Raw genomic sequence first — 15830 nt, 5'->3', positions numbered from 1 at the left:
TTTTCCCATATTGGAGCCTTTTCCAGGGAGATGGGACTTAGCATAATGTGTCGCAAGTAGGATCATTTGAGCCTTGTCATTTGTGCATCAAGTGAGAACTCTGGGTTGATTTGTCTGATGATCTAATGGTTACGATCAATCAATCTATCAGACTAGAGCTGGAAGAAACCTTAGCGGTCTTCTCGTCCAGCCTTCTGCTTGAGCAGAAGACCCTATACCATTTCAGACAAGAGATCATCTAGTCTCTTCTTAAAAATCTCCAGGGATGAAGCACCTACAACTTCTGAAGACAAAGCTGTTGCACTGGTTAATTGCCCTCACTGTTAGGCAGTTAATTCCAGGTTGCTTTTCTCCTTGATGAGTTTCCATCCATTGTTTCTTGTCCTGCCCTAGGGTGCTTTAGCCAATAAATTAGGCGCCCTCCTCTTTCTGGTACTGGAATATTTTGGTTCTGCAACCCAAGAAGACAGACACAGACTCCAGAGAGTAATTAGGACTGCAGAAAAAACAATTACTACCCACCTGCCTTCAATCGAGGACCTGTATACTGCACAAGTCAAAAAGAGGGCTGTGAAAATATTTACAGACCCCTCACATCCTGGACATAAACTGTTTCAACTCGTTCCCTCAAAACAACGCTATAGAGCACTGCACACCAGAACAACTAGACACAAGAACATTTTTTCCCCGAAAGCCATCCCTCTGCTAAACAAAGAATTCCCTCAACACTGTCCAACTATTTACAAAGTCTGCACTACTATTAATCTTCTCATCACTCCTTATCGCTCACCCCTCCCACTTGTGACTGAGTGACTGTAACTTCATTGCTTGTATCCTTACGATTTATATTGACTGTTTCCGAGTATGTTTTGATTACTTATTGTACCCTATGACTATTTTTGTAATGTGGTGACCAAAACTGGATGCAGTATTCTCGGTGTGGCCTTATTAAGGCTTTATAAAATGATACTAATACTTCATGTGATTTTGATTCTATGCCTCTGTTTATACAACCAAGGATTGTATTAGCTTTTTTGGCTGCTGCCGGACACCACTGATTCAATTTGTTTGTTGTTATTGTCCATGGTATTGTCAGGAATCGTCTGCAACATCAGAGTTCAAAGGTGTTGCGTTTTTTTTTCTTTAATTACAATTTTAATTCACTGTATGTTACCTTGAGCCATTGTTCATCAGGTAAAATGATTAATCATCATTATTAACATTGGAAATGTTTAATTCCTTGTTTGTTCTGAACTGTACATTTTCATTTTATTCAAACTAAGGTGGCTGTCATTTGTACAAACCACTGTTAGATAAAACCAGGATATGAAAACAAAATGAGCTTGTGAACCGAGTTGTTGATGAAATACCACTGTTGATTTATTTCTGATAAGTAAGCTGTTAAAAATATTGCCCACTTGTACGATACAAAGCTATTCCATCCTTTTATTGTTAAATCTGATGTTATGTCTGATCACAGGAGTTAAAAAAGCTTTAATGGAGCTTTAATGGCCTGCACTAAAGACGTGTCTGGTTCAAAATCTTACCAGTGAATGAGATGCTTTGGAATGGCTCCAAACAGCCTATAAATAGGGGTTTTTCCTTCCCTGCTGTTGATAGAGTAGCTGTCAGGAGATCCAAGTTAGATCAGCTATTGAGATCCAGTGTGTGAATTTACTCTTTCTCTGTCCCAGGTGTTTGCTATGGGGAAAACATACAGAAGAAAGATCCAGTAAAAAGCTTTTTTTTTTTGGTTCTGGAAGGAATTCAGGATGACACACATCTAAGAACTCTCTAAGTATACATCATGTGCCTTTTTGCCCTTCAGAATATGGAGCCTGCAGTCTTCTATCACAGTTCTAAATGGTCACTCAGACTTATATACTGCTTTATAGTGCTTTACAGCCATCTCTAAGCCGTTTGCAGAGTCAGCCTATTGTCCCCAACAATCTGGGTCCTCATTTTACTGACCTCAGAAGGATGGAAGCCTGTGTCAACCTTGAGCCGGTAAGATTTGAACTGCTGAACTGCTGGCAGCTGGCAGTCAGCAGAAGTAGCCTGCAGTACTGCAGCCACCATAGCTAAAGATTCCATAACTGAAAGATGCACCCAAAAACATTATGGTACCCATTTTATAACAAGACACGGTAGCCATATGTCTATATTCTACCTCTTTTCTGTTATGGAACTTAAAAAGGCAAAATACTTGCCATCACATGAGAGATTCCTCTTGTTCAGGAATTGACCAGGGCTAAAGTTTAGTTTCAATAAATTGGCTTTATCACATCATTTCATTCATATCACAGACTGCAAGGTTAAATTTTTTGTTGATGCTCTTCTAACAACAAAAACAATGGCTGTTATTTTTAATGCAGATAGTCCTATCATTTGGAAGCTGTTGTGTTGCACTATTTCTGAAATTCACATGTTTTAGGATGAATCATGATGTATGAAATAAGTTCATGATAAGCCATAGGACCCACAAAATAGCAAATGTATAAATTATATGTCGCGTGCTATTTTTTTTTTTGTTTAATGCTGTTAGTGGTTATCTTTAATAAATTGTGTAGAGTACAGGGGGAAAAAAAGAAATAAGTCTTTCTACATCCTTGAACTGCTGGCATTTTGTGGAAATCAATATCCTGACCTCTCTCTTCTCACCGACTGTATAAATAACTTAGCAGAAGGCTTTATAACATGGCTTTAACCTTTGAGATGGATGGCCATCTTAGGGTTTGACTTCGATTAAAGGACAACTTTTCTAATTTATTTCTACAGAGCCAGTTAGGAGCCAGTTAGGTGACTAGATGGTGAATTGTACAGACCAAGGGATGATGTAAATTGGACTTTCATTAAAGGATCGCTGGAATCTTGCCAATATTCTGGGTGCAACACCCACCCTGGATGGGGGGCAGAGGTGGCATTCAGCAGGTTCTGACCAGTTCTGGAGAACCAGTAGCGGAAATTGTGAGTAGTTCAGAGAACCAGCAAATACCACCTCTGACTGGCCCCGCTTCCATCTATTCTCTGCCTCCCGAGTCCCAGCTGATTGGCTGGGTCTTCTTTTGTTGCCCTGCACAGGAGAACGGAGCTGGAAAGCAGGTTAGTGAGATGGGGAGAGAATGGGATTTTGCCTTCCCCCAGGAGTGGTGGGGGAATGGAGATTTTACAGTATCCTTCCCCTGCCATGCCCACAAAGCCTGGTAGTATATTTTTTTGAATTCCATCACTGTGTGTGGGGGGAGAAAGAATGAGTTCAGCTATCTCTTCCCCCAGTTGCTACACACACCCTCATTTACCTTCGTAGACACCGAAAGTGGCTGTCACTCAAAAGTAACTGCAAAGGCAGCTTGCGGTCAAAAGCATAGATTGATATCCACGTAGATCAGGGTTTCTCAAGTTTGGCAGGTTTTGCGACGTTTGAACTTCAATTCCCAGAATTCCCCAGACAGCTCATCTTAAAGTTGCCACCTTTAAAAAAACACTGGTATGAATAGCACAGAGGACTTGGTCCTTCCCATGACCTTACTGCACTTCTACTGCTGCTATGGTATCTTCACTCATTGCACAATGCTGCTTGGAAGCTAGTAATAGTAATAAAGAGCCATGGTGGCCCAGTGGTTAGAATGCAGTATTGCAGGCTAACTCTGCTCACAGTCAGGAGTTCGATCCTGACCGGATCAAGGTTGACTCAACCTTCCATCCTTCCAAGTTCAGTAAAATGAGGACCCAGATTATTGGGGGCAATAGGCTCACTCTGTAGAGAGGGCTGTAAAGCACTGTGAAACAATATATAAGTCTAAGTGCTATTGCTATAATGACTGGGAAAAAAACTATATAAAATGTGTATTAGAAAAATATGCTTCATATGTTACTGAATGTAACACACAACAGGTTTTTATCATTCATCTAAAGATAGATAGAATATTTTAGCACCTATCACAGACATACAGAGTACTTTAGATCTACCCATCTTTGCAATAATGCTGTAAGAGAGGTGTGTGTGTGTGTGTGTGTGTGTGTGTGTTGATGAATGGTAAGAATTATGGGGTATTGCTCATAAACTTGAGGTTTCCTTTGCAATGGCATATATTCCTCATCCTTTATGTCAGATTCCCAACGTTTTAGTTTTCCAAACATTTGTCATTCTACCCTCTCTCTATATATATTATCTGAAACCTCTCTAAATCAACACCTGTAATCTGCTAAATTCATCATCCATTATTGCATCTTGTAGAGTAAGAACAAATGCAGACTCAGAGGAGAGATCCAAAAAACAGGTTGTTTTTTTTAAAGCATTTTCAGTTTGTACCATTGGAGTTTTTTTTTTTTTAAATTCTTTCACAGCTTCTATGTCATGCTTATAGCTCAGCTAGGGGTGATTTTTGTTTTGTTTTGTTTTGCAACAATAACAATAAAGGACAGTTGGGTTTCTAACAGCATTATCTTTTTTTATAGAGAAAGCTGCTATTAACAGATTGTGGCAGAAAGCGAGCAATGAATTGGAGGTGGGAATTTGACTCTCTTCCTTCTTGGTATTGCATTGCAAAGTGGGGAGAAAAGAGGGAGGGCATTAGGAGGGAAAAGGAAGAAAGCCAGAACTGCAATCCTTTTGTTGGTTGTTAGGGATGATGTAGCAGTTTCAGGAAGGTAGAACTTTGAGGCAGAGATCCAGATCTCTTCCATCAACATTAAGACTTCCGAATGCAGAGTTTTGAAGCTCGTAAAATGTGATATGTGGCCGCTTGCAGGGAAAGGTAAAAGATAAATCCAGCCTTTCAGATTACCTCATTATTAGCACAAATTACACAACGACTCTCCCTGCAGTGTTGGAAACAGTGGTGGTAACAGAACCATTCCAAAATGGGCTTAAGAAACATTACTTTCTAGGAAATTCCAGGTGAAGTCTGCAAATTAAGGGGTGCTCATTGGTAAGTGGAAGGCAAAGTGATTTTGCCTCCCTCCCAACTCAAAGGCCAAATAGGAACAGGCACAGTGGTGAAATTCAAATAATTTAACAACCGGTTCGCCCAGGGTCAGATTGGCTGTCGTGGGAGGCGTGGCCCATCCCCATCCTCCAGTGACAGCCAACTGACCCTGGGCGAACCAAGTGTTAAATTTCCACCCTTTGCCAAAAGGTCACTTCAAGGGTGCTTGTCTGCACATTGGTCTCATGGCTGTTCCAACCTTCTGGACATGGCTCCTTTAAGAGGCAAGGTTTTCGAGGAATGAGGAGAGGTTACCATAGAGACAAGGAGTTGATGCTCCTGAGGGCTCACATGAGAAGGTGAAGAATTGGAGGGAACTGGGGCTCCTCTCCTCCCCATGGAGCTGCGTGCAGGGGCTGTTGGTCAGTCTGCAGCAAAAGTGAGAGGGGCAAGGAGGCATTAAGTTGGCAGCACAATCAAAGCTGGGCCCAATGGAGGGGAGACTGCAGGGTTATTTTAGCCAGGCAAATTATTATCACACACATACACCGCTATCAAAGCGGGATCCTGGGCGCTGTGCTGAAACGAAAAAACAGGCAACAGAGCGGCCAGCACAAGGGAAGGAGGAGGAGGAGCAGGGAGAAGAAAGAGGGAAAGCAGCCTTCTCCTTCCTTCATGGTGGCTGCTCCGTTGCCCATTTCTCCACTGCAGTGCAGTGTGGCGCCCAGGGTCCACTTTGATAACAGGGAGTGGGTAATTTAACTAGTGGTTTGTTTGAACTGGTTCAAACCGGCTGAATGCCACCACTGGAATAGGGGGGATAAAGTAAATCACTAAAACCTACAAGGAATCCAGTGTGAAACCTCATAATCATATTTCAGATGATTCAGAAAGGGATAAGTCCCATATTAAGCTCCAGAGAAAGAAGACTTGGGGAGAGAACCCAAAGGCTACGTGTTTTAACTCCTTCCCCAGCATCACTGTTTCTTCTAGTTCCAGATCTTCATGTGCTGGGTGAAAGACCCAAAGGAGAGCATGTCGGTAAATGCACTTGTGTCTCCACACCTAAGGTCATACAGGTGAGCCTATGCCGTTCAGCTAAATGTGAAGAGGTTTTGCGCCAATCTTCCATCCTGCCGATGAAGATGTGAGGTGGGATCAGAACAGATTCACAGTGCTGTTCCTCTTCATGAATTCTTTGAATCGTTGTTTTCTGCAGAAGGGTCCGGCATTTTGACTGATTATTACCAAGCTGCTGACATTTCCACACCAACCGCTATTTCCATCCCTAACATGTCAAAGCAATTCAAAGCCAAATGTGATCATTTTTAATTCTGCCAACCTTGAAACGGGGGGTGGGGGGGAACGGGGACACAGAAATAACCTCAAACCATCTCCCCTCTCCATCTGACTAGAAGCAGAATGAAAAGGATAGCACTCGCTCCGCATCCCATCTCCTGGGTTGCTGGACCATTAGAAATCATCTTCCTCCCCGCACAGTATAAAAAGGAAATATAACAAATTGCCAGCCCCACTATTCAACTTTTAAGACATGATGTATGCATTTAAGCTCCTATAAGTTGTAACTTAGCATTATTCTCAATAGTTGTCATCATGGTCACCTGTTTCTACCAAGGCTGGACAGAGGTTATTCCAAACCTACTTAGATTTAGGTTGTCTTGGAAGAGCCAGGTTTTGGGATGAGGTAGCAATAGCATTTAGACTTATATACCACTTAACAGTGCTTTACCACCCTCTCTAAGCAGTTTACAGAGTCAGCACATTCATCATCATCATCATCATTTAATGATCCCATAATCCATTGCAGAGTGGAGCTGAGTGATTATTGGCCAGATGCCTTTCCTGTCACCAATGCGGAGTTATATTCAGCAGATATATTCTCATCGTACCCAGAGAGAGAGAAATATCTGCCTCTACCTAGGATCGAACTCACAGCCTCCTGATTGTGAGGCGAGAACTCCACTTCTAGGCCACAGAGTCACAGAGTCAGCACAGCATTGCCCCCAACAATCTGGGTCCCCATTTTATTGAACTCAGAAAAGATGGAAGGCTGAATCAACCTTGAGCCTAGTGAGATTCAACTGCCAAATTGCAGGCAGTGGGCAGGCAGCAGAAGTAGCCTGTAGTGCTGCATTCTAAGCACTGCGCCACCATAGCTCTAATGGGATTCTTGCTTGCTGACATTTCATTACCCAACTAGGTAACATTATCATAACTAGTGAGTGTGGAGTTTGCTCCCTGGTTATATACAGTTTTATATATAATTCTATTATGAAGAAAGATACAGCTTTGCTCCATCTCTGAACCAACTGCGGCAGACTCTAAACCAAGTTCCTCAAGAGTTGATGGGACTATCCGAGAGGTCAATGTTATAACCTGTTTGCCACAATGTAAAGTCATAGCTGCCAGTTCTGCAGCTGGTGCTGGCCTTCATAAGCATCGAGTTATTCCCAAGAACTTAGAATGTCATATAATGTATCAGCATAGTATATGTGCAGATTGAAGCATTGCAATTCTGCAATTGAGAGATAGAGATTTGCCTAAAATGTTTTGGTATGGCACTCACACCCTGTATGCTGATAACCACTGAGGCGACCTTAGCCGATTCATGCTATAATCTTTCAGTTTCAATTTTCAGGTCTTGATACTTTGTAACATTCTCCAGTTCTTTGTCTTCTATTCTATTATGCCACATCAGTTATCCACACTTGCTTCTTGTCAACCACAGTTATATCTAGTATGTTATGAGCCAAGAGTTTATCAGTCTGTATTTGGAAATCCTAAAATATTTTAACATGCTAATTTTTGGCTATTTTTTTCAATGATACTGTATGTTCCCACTAATTTTCCACTACTATTACATTATAATTTTTACAAATATTCCAGTGAATCATTTTGATCATTATGTAATGTTGTGTATAATCATTTGTGTGATCTTCTTGTACAAGCTGGATATATGGTCTACTGCTTCTTCTGCTGCTTTGCACAACCTGCACTTTGATCAATTGATGATTTTTTCAATTACATGCTTGTTTGCATTAGTTCGAATAGCTTGAGCAGCCAAAATATTATTATGTGTAATGCTATTAGCTAAAGTCGTATTTGTATTTTTATTGTATTTTTTTATATAATAAACTTCTGGAAGTCGATGAACAATCTGAAAGTTCACGAAGGGATCGTGAGTTAAACAGCTTGGGACCCATGATCTAAACTAACTAACTCATATGACGAAGTTAGCCAGTGCATAAGTGCACGAGTCTAGCACTGGTTTCCTGGTATGAAGTGCTACTAAAATGCTGGTGTTCCTAAGGCTCAGAATACTGTGTCAGATCTTCAGATGTGTTTATTCAGCTGTGTGGTTGGATCAAACTTACTGTGCAATCTTTTGCGGGTACTTGTTGTGACTTACAAACACTAGTCAGAGTTTTGCAATTCACTCTTGAGACCTGGCAGACTGAAAAGTTTTCATTCTAAACTCCACCAAAGAGATCTGGATAGTTCTATCCAACAGATTCCCTTATAAATCCTTCTCTTTTTCAGCAATGCCTTCATTGAGATCCTAACCACATCCCTCCCTATTTCCTGTTCATTCACTGTCTGTGCGACTTCTTTAGTAGCATTGTTGTCAATACACTTTGTTGTTTAATTGATTCCATCTGTAACCAAGGACAGACTGATGAGGGTTTAGAGTTTTGTGGAGGAGGACTACTCAGAAAAAAAGTGCTACTGAAATCAGTAGAATTTATTTTTGAATGTATACAATTGTTTTAAACAGTGGAATGTTGTAGCTTTGAATTTATTAATGAAGATTATTGGTATGTTCAAAAAGAAAAATGAAAGTCAGGGCTCATGCTAATTTTGATTGAATGCATACGCAAAAATCACTGATATTTGAACATATCCAAATGATAACCTAGTAGTAAATAAGACACAATAAAGCAATTTCTTTGAACAATGTTCCTATTTATCTGTCATTTTAATTCCATCATGCAGAAAGTACACACACACATCATTCAAGACTCAAGAGATATTTTTAGTCAGAAAATGACTGGTTCAGCTTATATTATGTCTTATATTATGTCTTCTACAAGCGAAAAACTCATAGAACCAGTAAGTTTAAAAACTGCACAGAAGTAATATGGATAATTGCAAGTTAGAATGATCAATGACTTTTGCTTGAAAAGTAGGCATACAAAAATAATTGGCCTTTAAAACTCATTAGTCAGTTTTGTTCCAATAATTGCATTTGCATATTTTGTAACTTCATGTCTTTTCAAGCAAGAGGGAAAACGCTATCACTTAATCAGCAAAGCTGAAGCCAAAAAGAGAACGTTATACTGTGAATTCTGAATGTAGCACATGCAGAAAAAGGGAAAGCCAAATTGGAAGGGTTTAGTACAGCATGGGGAAGAAAGTATGGAAAGGAAAGATACTTTTAGCCTTCCTTCGCTTGAGTTAGTAGCCCCAATTATCTAAACATGGCACGGTGTCAGCTAGAGAGGGCATTTTTGATTTGTATTGTACCTAATGATTCAGAAAAATTTGATAACAGCCCTCTTAAGTATAAAAACACGGGCAGCCTTAGCAGTCTGTGTGTGCATGTATATGAAAGCTTTAGAGAACATGATCAAAGGTAGGAAGGGAATTTCTGGCATTCTTCTCAAAACAAGCTCATCTCTGATCTTAGTCCAACCAACATATCTTCACAAGCTGGTTTCTCAAGCACGGGGTGATTGGTGTGGAGCTCGCTTTATTACTTCAGATTCTTCTAAGGCAGGGTGGACAACGTTTCTATCAGGAAGCCCTATTTTGGTTGTTTTATTGCTTAGTTTTGCTTTTGCAGCTGGGATTTTTGAAGTGTAAAGTAGATGGCTTAAGATTTGTAGAAATTTAACCCAACTCTCCACATATTGGTTGGAGAGAGGAAAGAGCAGAGAATTACTCACTTGAAAAGGCACCATTTTGCTTCTGAATTTCACTGGTGGGATCCATAGATGCTCAGTGGATTATAAAATTATGTGTTGGCTATGGGCCACTTTGTTTCTCACTGCTATTCTAATGCAAGAAGCAGGGCTGTGACTTCTGGAGAAAGGCTAGAATGAAGAGGGAATATTTTCTAAATACCCTAATTATTTACTTATTTACAACTACATTTGCAAAATTCAGGCATTCGGCAAGTTAAGCATAATTTTCAAGAACGACCTCTTTTACTATACCTAGAATAATAACATTTTTGATCAGTGTGTGCTATCTGCTTTAACATATGCTGGTGAAACTTGGGCACTAATCTTACGATTGATACAAAAGCTATGAGTGGCACAAAGATCCACGGAAAGATACGTTTGGCATTAAAAGGCAAAATAGAAAGTCCTGCGCATGGATTGGAGAACAAATGAAAATATACAATATCATCAAGAGAGTAATTGAATTGAAATGGAAATGGGTTGGTCACATAGCAAGAAGAACTGATGGCTGCCAGAAAAGGCAGTCATAAAATGGATCCCACTTGATAAAAAGTGTTCACAAAAGAGACCTAAAACAAGATGGATCAACGACATCAGCAAGTATTGTGGGTCGAACTGGCAAAAGAGAGCTCAGGACTGTATTGATTGGAAGTATAGGGAAGAGACCTTTATCCTGTGGTGGTTAGACAATGGTTAGATGATGATGATGATGATGATGTACACTTGATCAACTTTCTGACTTTTTGTTTAGAAAAACCAGTTAATTACAATTTTAAAAATAGAAAGTTTAAAACTAATAGCAAGGGAATGAAATTATAAATATAAATACTTACTTATTGGAATTACTTATATTCTGCTTTCCATAGTAACAAACCTCTCAAAGAAGCATTCAAGCATTATAAATAATTGTAAATGAAAATACAATAAATACTACAATTGAATCCTTATAATTGCTGACAAAAAATGCTTTTATCCTCCTGCTACTCAATATCACCCAAAAGGTTGCAAGGTTAAATCCCTGAGGCCATTACATGTTCTATACATGTTCTAATCCTAAATTCAGCATAGAAGTGCTTTGGATTAAACTCCTATACACAATGAACTTTCTTTGAGAATTTGCAAAGGGGGATAAAAATAGTACAGTGACTTCTACATTGGGCAAAACCTCTGCCCCTTTTTGCTGGTAAGCTAACAATAGCAGTTCTTGCCATGCTAAATCACTGTGACAAGAGATAAGAGGTAAATGAGGAAATTACAATCTTGGTGGTAAATATTATTTATATTACCTCCACCATAACACATTCCAGTTTGGTTTTAGGTCTATCTAGTTGTTTGGAGTGTCTTGTAGGTTCTTTTTTTAATGAGTACCACATCAATTTTTTTCACCACGTCCCAATTTGTGCCGTGACTGAGCTTGAAAAAAAATCCATTAGCTCTTCTATAGAGAACAAATGACCTTTAAAATATTTTTTTCAGCTATAATCCCAAAAAAACAGAAAATATAACTGCTAATGCAAGCAGCAGTTCAAAAAGAACTTGCCTTTTTAGCAACCACTAAACTAAAAGCATCACATAGAAGGGTTATAGGTATAGAATCTATACGTAGACTATAGGGGGAAAAGTCCTTGAAGACTGCAAAAAGGATAAAATAAAATAAATAAAAGCCGATGCTATTTGAAATAATAAATAAGCTGGATCCAAATTAGTCATATCAGAGTTGATCTAGTGAAAACAATGGAAATTAAGCTTGTTGTGACTAATACGTAGCCAGTGTAACTCACTGGATCCATTCTGACTCAGTCTGGATAAAACTGTTTGAGTTGGATACAATAAATGATTTGTTCCAGATTATTCATATTTACACTAGCTACATCAAAGTTAATGGGGATTATTTTATGTGACTAATTTGTTCTTAATTTTAGTAGATCTGTCTAAACATGGCTATAGCTGGGTAAATTCTTCTGTTAGTTGAACTAAGTTTCTGTTGAAATAAACAGGAAATAATTTTGTCCCACTGATTTTCATAGAACCCCAAATCAAGTAACTTAGTTTGGAATCCATTTATTTATTTGTGAATTTTATTTGACCACTTAAATCCAGCCAGACTCTGGAAACTTATAAAGTCTACATGTTAAAAGCAGAGTACAAATAAAAATAAAATTATAATATTAAGTATTAGTTAAGTTACATAAAGCTCAGAAATTGTTGAATTATAAAAATTGGTAGTGCTAATATAATTTACTAAGTAACTATAATGGTTTGTATGAGGAAACAGAAAAAAAAATCCATTGTCGGATAGTTTTCTGAAAAGAAAATGGTCACATAACGCAGTAACAAAAAGTATTTCTCAACTGCAACAAGCAGATACCTGAGCAATCTTCTGATTGATTGAGTGATTGACAACTGGATTTGTTTTGTTTTGCCTTGAAAACATTTTGCTTCTCATCCAAGAAGCTTCTTCAAGGAAAAACAAAACAAGTCCAGTTACCTTTTGAAAAAAAAAAACACTTTTGAGACCCCTGGTATGGAAGTATCCTATCTGAAGGCCTGGACTCCCACCACCAGTCCATGTTGACAAAATTTAGTTTCTGGATTCTGCCCATTAATTTGCTTAATTCCATGCTACTCGTCATCACTACTAAGGGATAAGTCAGATAGCAAAAAAACATTTGAGCAGAGAGAAGAGTGAATTTAGGAGAACAGAGCAGCATAAAACTGTGTGCTTGAGTTCTAGTTCTCTCATCCAGGAAAGGTCTGGTATTGTTATTAGAAGTCCATCAGTTGAAACCTAGGTCTGTGTAGAGAAGTTTTTTTAAAAAAAAATCACAATCTAGGATGTGAAACAGGATGAAAGTGTCCAAAACTCAGCCTTCCTGGGTTCCATGGTACAACCAAGAATCAGTGAGAGGGTTATTTTTGTCTACCAGGATTCTCCCTCCCCTTTCTCAGGTATGTGACCTGCAGTTTATCAATGCCAAATGTCTTTCACTGAATCTCAGCTTCTAAGTCAGAAAGGGAATTGTGTTGATTTATCAGCCATAGTGCTGCTTCATGCTTTTCCTGCTACAGCTGATGAAGATGGTATCTGAAACATTCATGTTGTTTGTCGATTACAGTGTGATTAGCAGTGATTGCTTGTGTTCATGGAAATAGTGGACAGGCCTTGCTGACTGTGGAATTAGAACTGGATGGCGTCAATCTCCTGCTGTTACCCTCAACAGCAGACCATCTTTCTATAATCAGATGACGGATTTGCAGCAGAAAGAAACGCTTGGAAAAAAAGAAACCCAAACTGTTTGGTTTTAAAAGACCACAATTTTGCTGGCTGCAGTTTGTTTTGGAAAAAGGCATGACAAATTGTTGTTTAAAACATTCTGCCCATGCAGCTCCGATAGCACTACATCCAAAAAATGGATGTAGCCTCTTTCCCAAAATAAATGGTTTCCTTGGGCATGCCATGGTGCTATTGTAATCAGGAGATGACCATTTTTGTTTTTCTTACCATGTACAACAGCAAAAATAGATGAAGACCCACAAATCCATATATATATATCCAAGCTCTTGACTTCAAATGACTGGAAGATATGCTATATATTGCATATGTTCCAGTCACTTGAAGCCAAGAGCCTGGGTTTATATGTGTGTGTGTGTGTATTTGTTTTCTTAAGTTTTTGTGGGTATTTATATGTATGGCATTCAGCTTTGTTCAGGTGTTTTCCCACGTCATTATAGTTGTGCTTTTAAAGTTGTAGCAACGTTTCGGCAGAATCTCATCTGCCATCATCAGGCTTCTGTATTGTGTTCGTCTGGAAAATACCCGAACAAAGCTGAATACCATACACGTAAGTACTTGCAAAAACTTAAGAAAAATATATATCTATATCTATATCTATATCTATATCTATACCTATACCTATATCTATACACACACACACACACACACACACATATATATATATACATATACATATACATACACACACACACACACACACATATATATATATATCTTTGTTCTATATATTGCATCTTTAGCAATAGGAACAGTGCCTCCTTTCACAGTGCCTTACAAACTTACTCAGAAAAGAACGTATCTTGCACTAGCTGCAGCAATTTATTTGGAGAGCTGGGGAGTAGACTAGTCATCTTTTAGTATTATATGTTTCACTGTATTTATATATGTGGAGAAGTATATATATAAATTCCCAAGACAGAGTATTGAATAAGAAATCAAGCCTTAAGTAAAGCAAGGAAAGATAGACATAAAATTCATACATTAGATAAATAAATCATTCCACCCTGGAAGGCCATGCAAACACACAGAAAAGAGAACTGATGCGCGCCAGCAGTTCCACTTAGGAATGCGAGGTGCAGTGGTGGGATTCAACTTTTTTTACCAACTTTTTTTTCTGTGGGCATGGCCTGGTAGGTGCGTGCACATGTGCCAAATGTGTGCTTTGCACGTGTGCAGAGGGTTTGATACTGACCTTCTCCTGCAATCCTACACTCTCCCTGTGTGTTCAACAGCTGACGCGTGGCAATCCACTGTGCCGCGTGAAGCAGCTGAGCTTCAAAACCGGGAAATAAAAGTCAGTATAGAGCCATGATGGTGAACCTATGGCATCTATGGCATGTGAAGCCACAGGTGGCACGCAGAGCCATTTGTGCCAGCATGCAAGCTGCAGGCAAACTTACCTCACTGGGCATGTGCACACCTCACAGCTGATTTTTGGCTGGTTTGAGGCCCTTTTCGGCCTCCCAAAGGCTTGAGGAAGGCTTCTGCAGGCTTTCTAGGTGGAAAACTAGCCCTGTTTCATCACTTCCTGTTTTCCTGGAAATACCGGAAGTGATGAAACAGGGCTAGTTTTCCACCTGCAAAATCTGCAGAAGCCTTCCTCAAGCCTTTGGGAGGCCGAAAAGGGCCTCAAACTGGCTAAAAATCAGCTGTGAGGCACAATGCAGGTAAGGGGGCAGCAGGGGTGGGTGGATAGGGATTACGTGCACATGCACAGGGAGCATTGGGGAAGCACATTGCCTTCTGGGTAATGGCATGCAAGCGGAAGCATGCAAGCACGCACACAATTTTTGGCACAGGAACCCAAAAAGGTTAGCCACCACTGGTATAGACCTAGGATAGGTGGGTGAGCCAAGCAGCTGATTGTCAGAACAAACCAGTTCGCTCACAGATGACCCTCAGAGCTACCAGTTCAGTCAAACCAGGCCGAACCGGTAGAATACCATCCCTGGCAAGGTACCCTAATCAGGAATGGCATCCAGTTTCCACTCACCTAAGGTCAGTGTTTGAGCAACATTTGGTGGCCGTTGAGATGCTTCAAAAAAATATGGTTGATTGCTTAACATAGCTGGTATTTCCAGTTAATTATCTTCTGAAACTTGTCTATTATGGAATGATGTCATTTTGGCTACTTGAGGCTTAAAATGCCATTTTCATCTTCCTCAAAGTATGAATCCTTTTTTTCCAGTTTACTTTCTCTCCAAGAGTTTAATCTTATCAAGAGGTTTTACTTCACTTACTTTTAAACTCTCAATTGCCGGAATCAGTTTTAAAAATTTTCACAGCCGCTCCTAAAGACCGTCAGGCGCGCTGTCAGATTGTGCAATGTGATTTCGTCCTCAAGATGAAAAATATGGTCACCGTGCCTTCAAGCAGGCCATTTTCCCTGACTAAATAAAACCCTGCCATGTGTTACATTCCCAGCAACTTAGGACGCAACATTAGCAGATGTTCCTATAAATGCTCAGCCTTTGCCCTGGTGGTTACTATATTTGGGGGTGAAGATGCCAGCTGACAGAAAATCAGATTTGCTACCACAGGTGATCTGTCTGTCACTACCAAGAGGAACTTGATAGTTTCAGGGAATAACATTCCCCAGATTTCATCACCGTCATCCTCTTT

The 15830-nt window shown here is 39.6% G+C and overlaps 1 long non-coding RNA gene across 2 annotated transcripts in view; it reads right to left on the bottom strand.

Moving 5' to 3' along the window:
• Nucleotides 1-1360: 1360 nt before the first annotated feature.
• LOC148127825 (uncharacterized) overlaps nt 1361-15830 on the bottom strand; it is a 64638-nt gene continuing 50168 nt past the window's right edge. For both annotated transcript variants that reach the window (XR_015740263.1, XR_015740262.1), the window contains exons 5-6: nt 3300-3471; nt 1361-1701 (exon numbers count right to left, since the gene is read on the bottom strand). This is a non-coding gene — a long non-coding RNA (uncharacterized LOC148127825). The remainder of the gene's footprint in view (nt 1702-3299; nt 3472-15830) is intronic.

The sequence above is a fragment of the Pseudonaja textilis genome, chromosome 1 (genome assembly GCF_049901715.1).
Source record: "Pseudonaja textilis isolate UNSWEBS1 chromosome 1, rPseTex1.2, whole genome shotgun sequence".
NCBI classification, from domain to species: Eukaryota; Metazoa; Chordata; class Lepidosauria; order Squamata; family Elapidae; genus Pseudonaja; species Pseudonaja textilis.
This window is presented reverse-complemented; position numbering and strand designations above follow the sequence as displayed.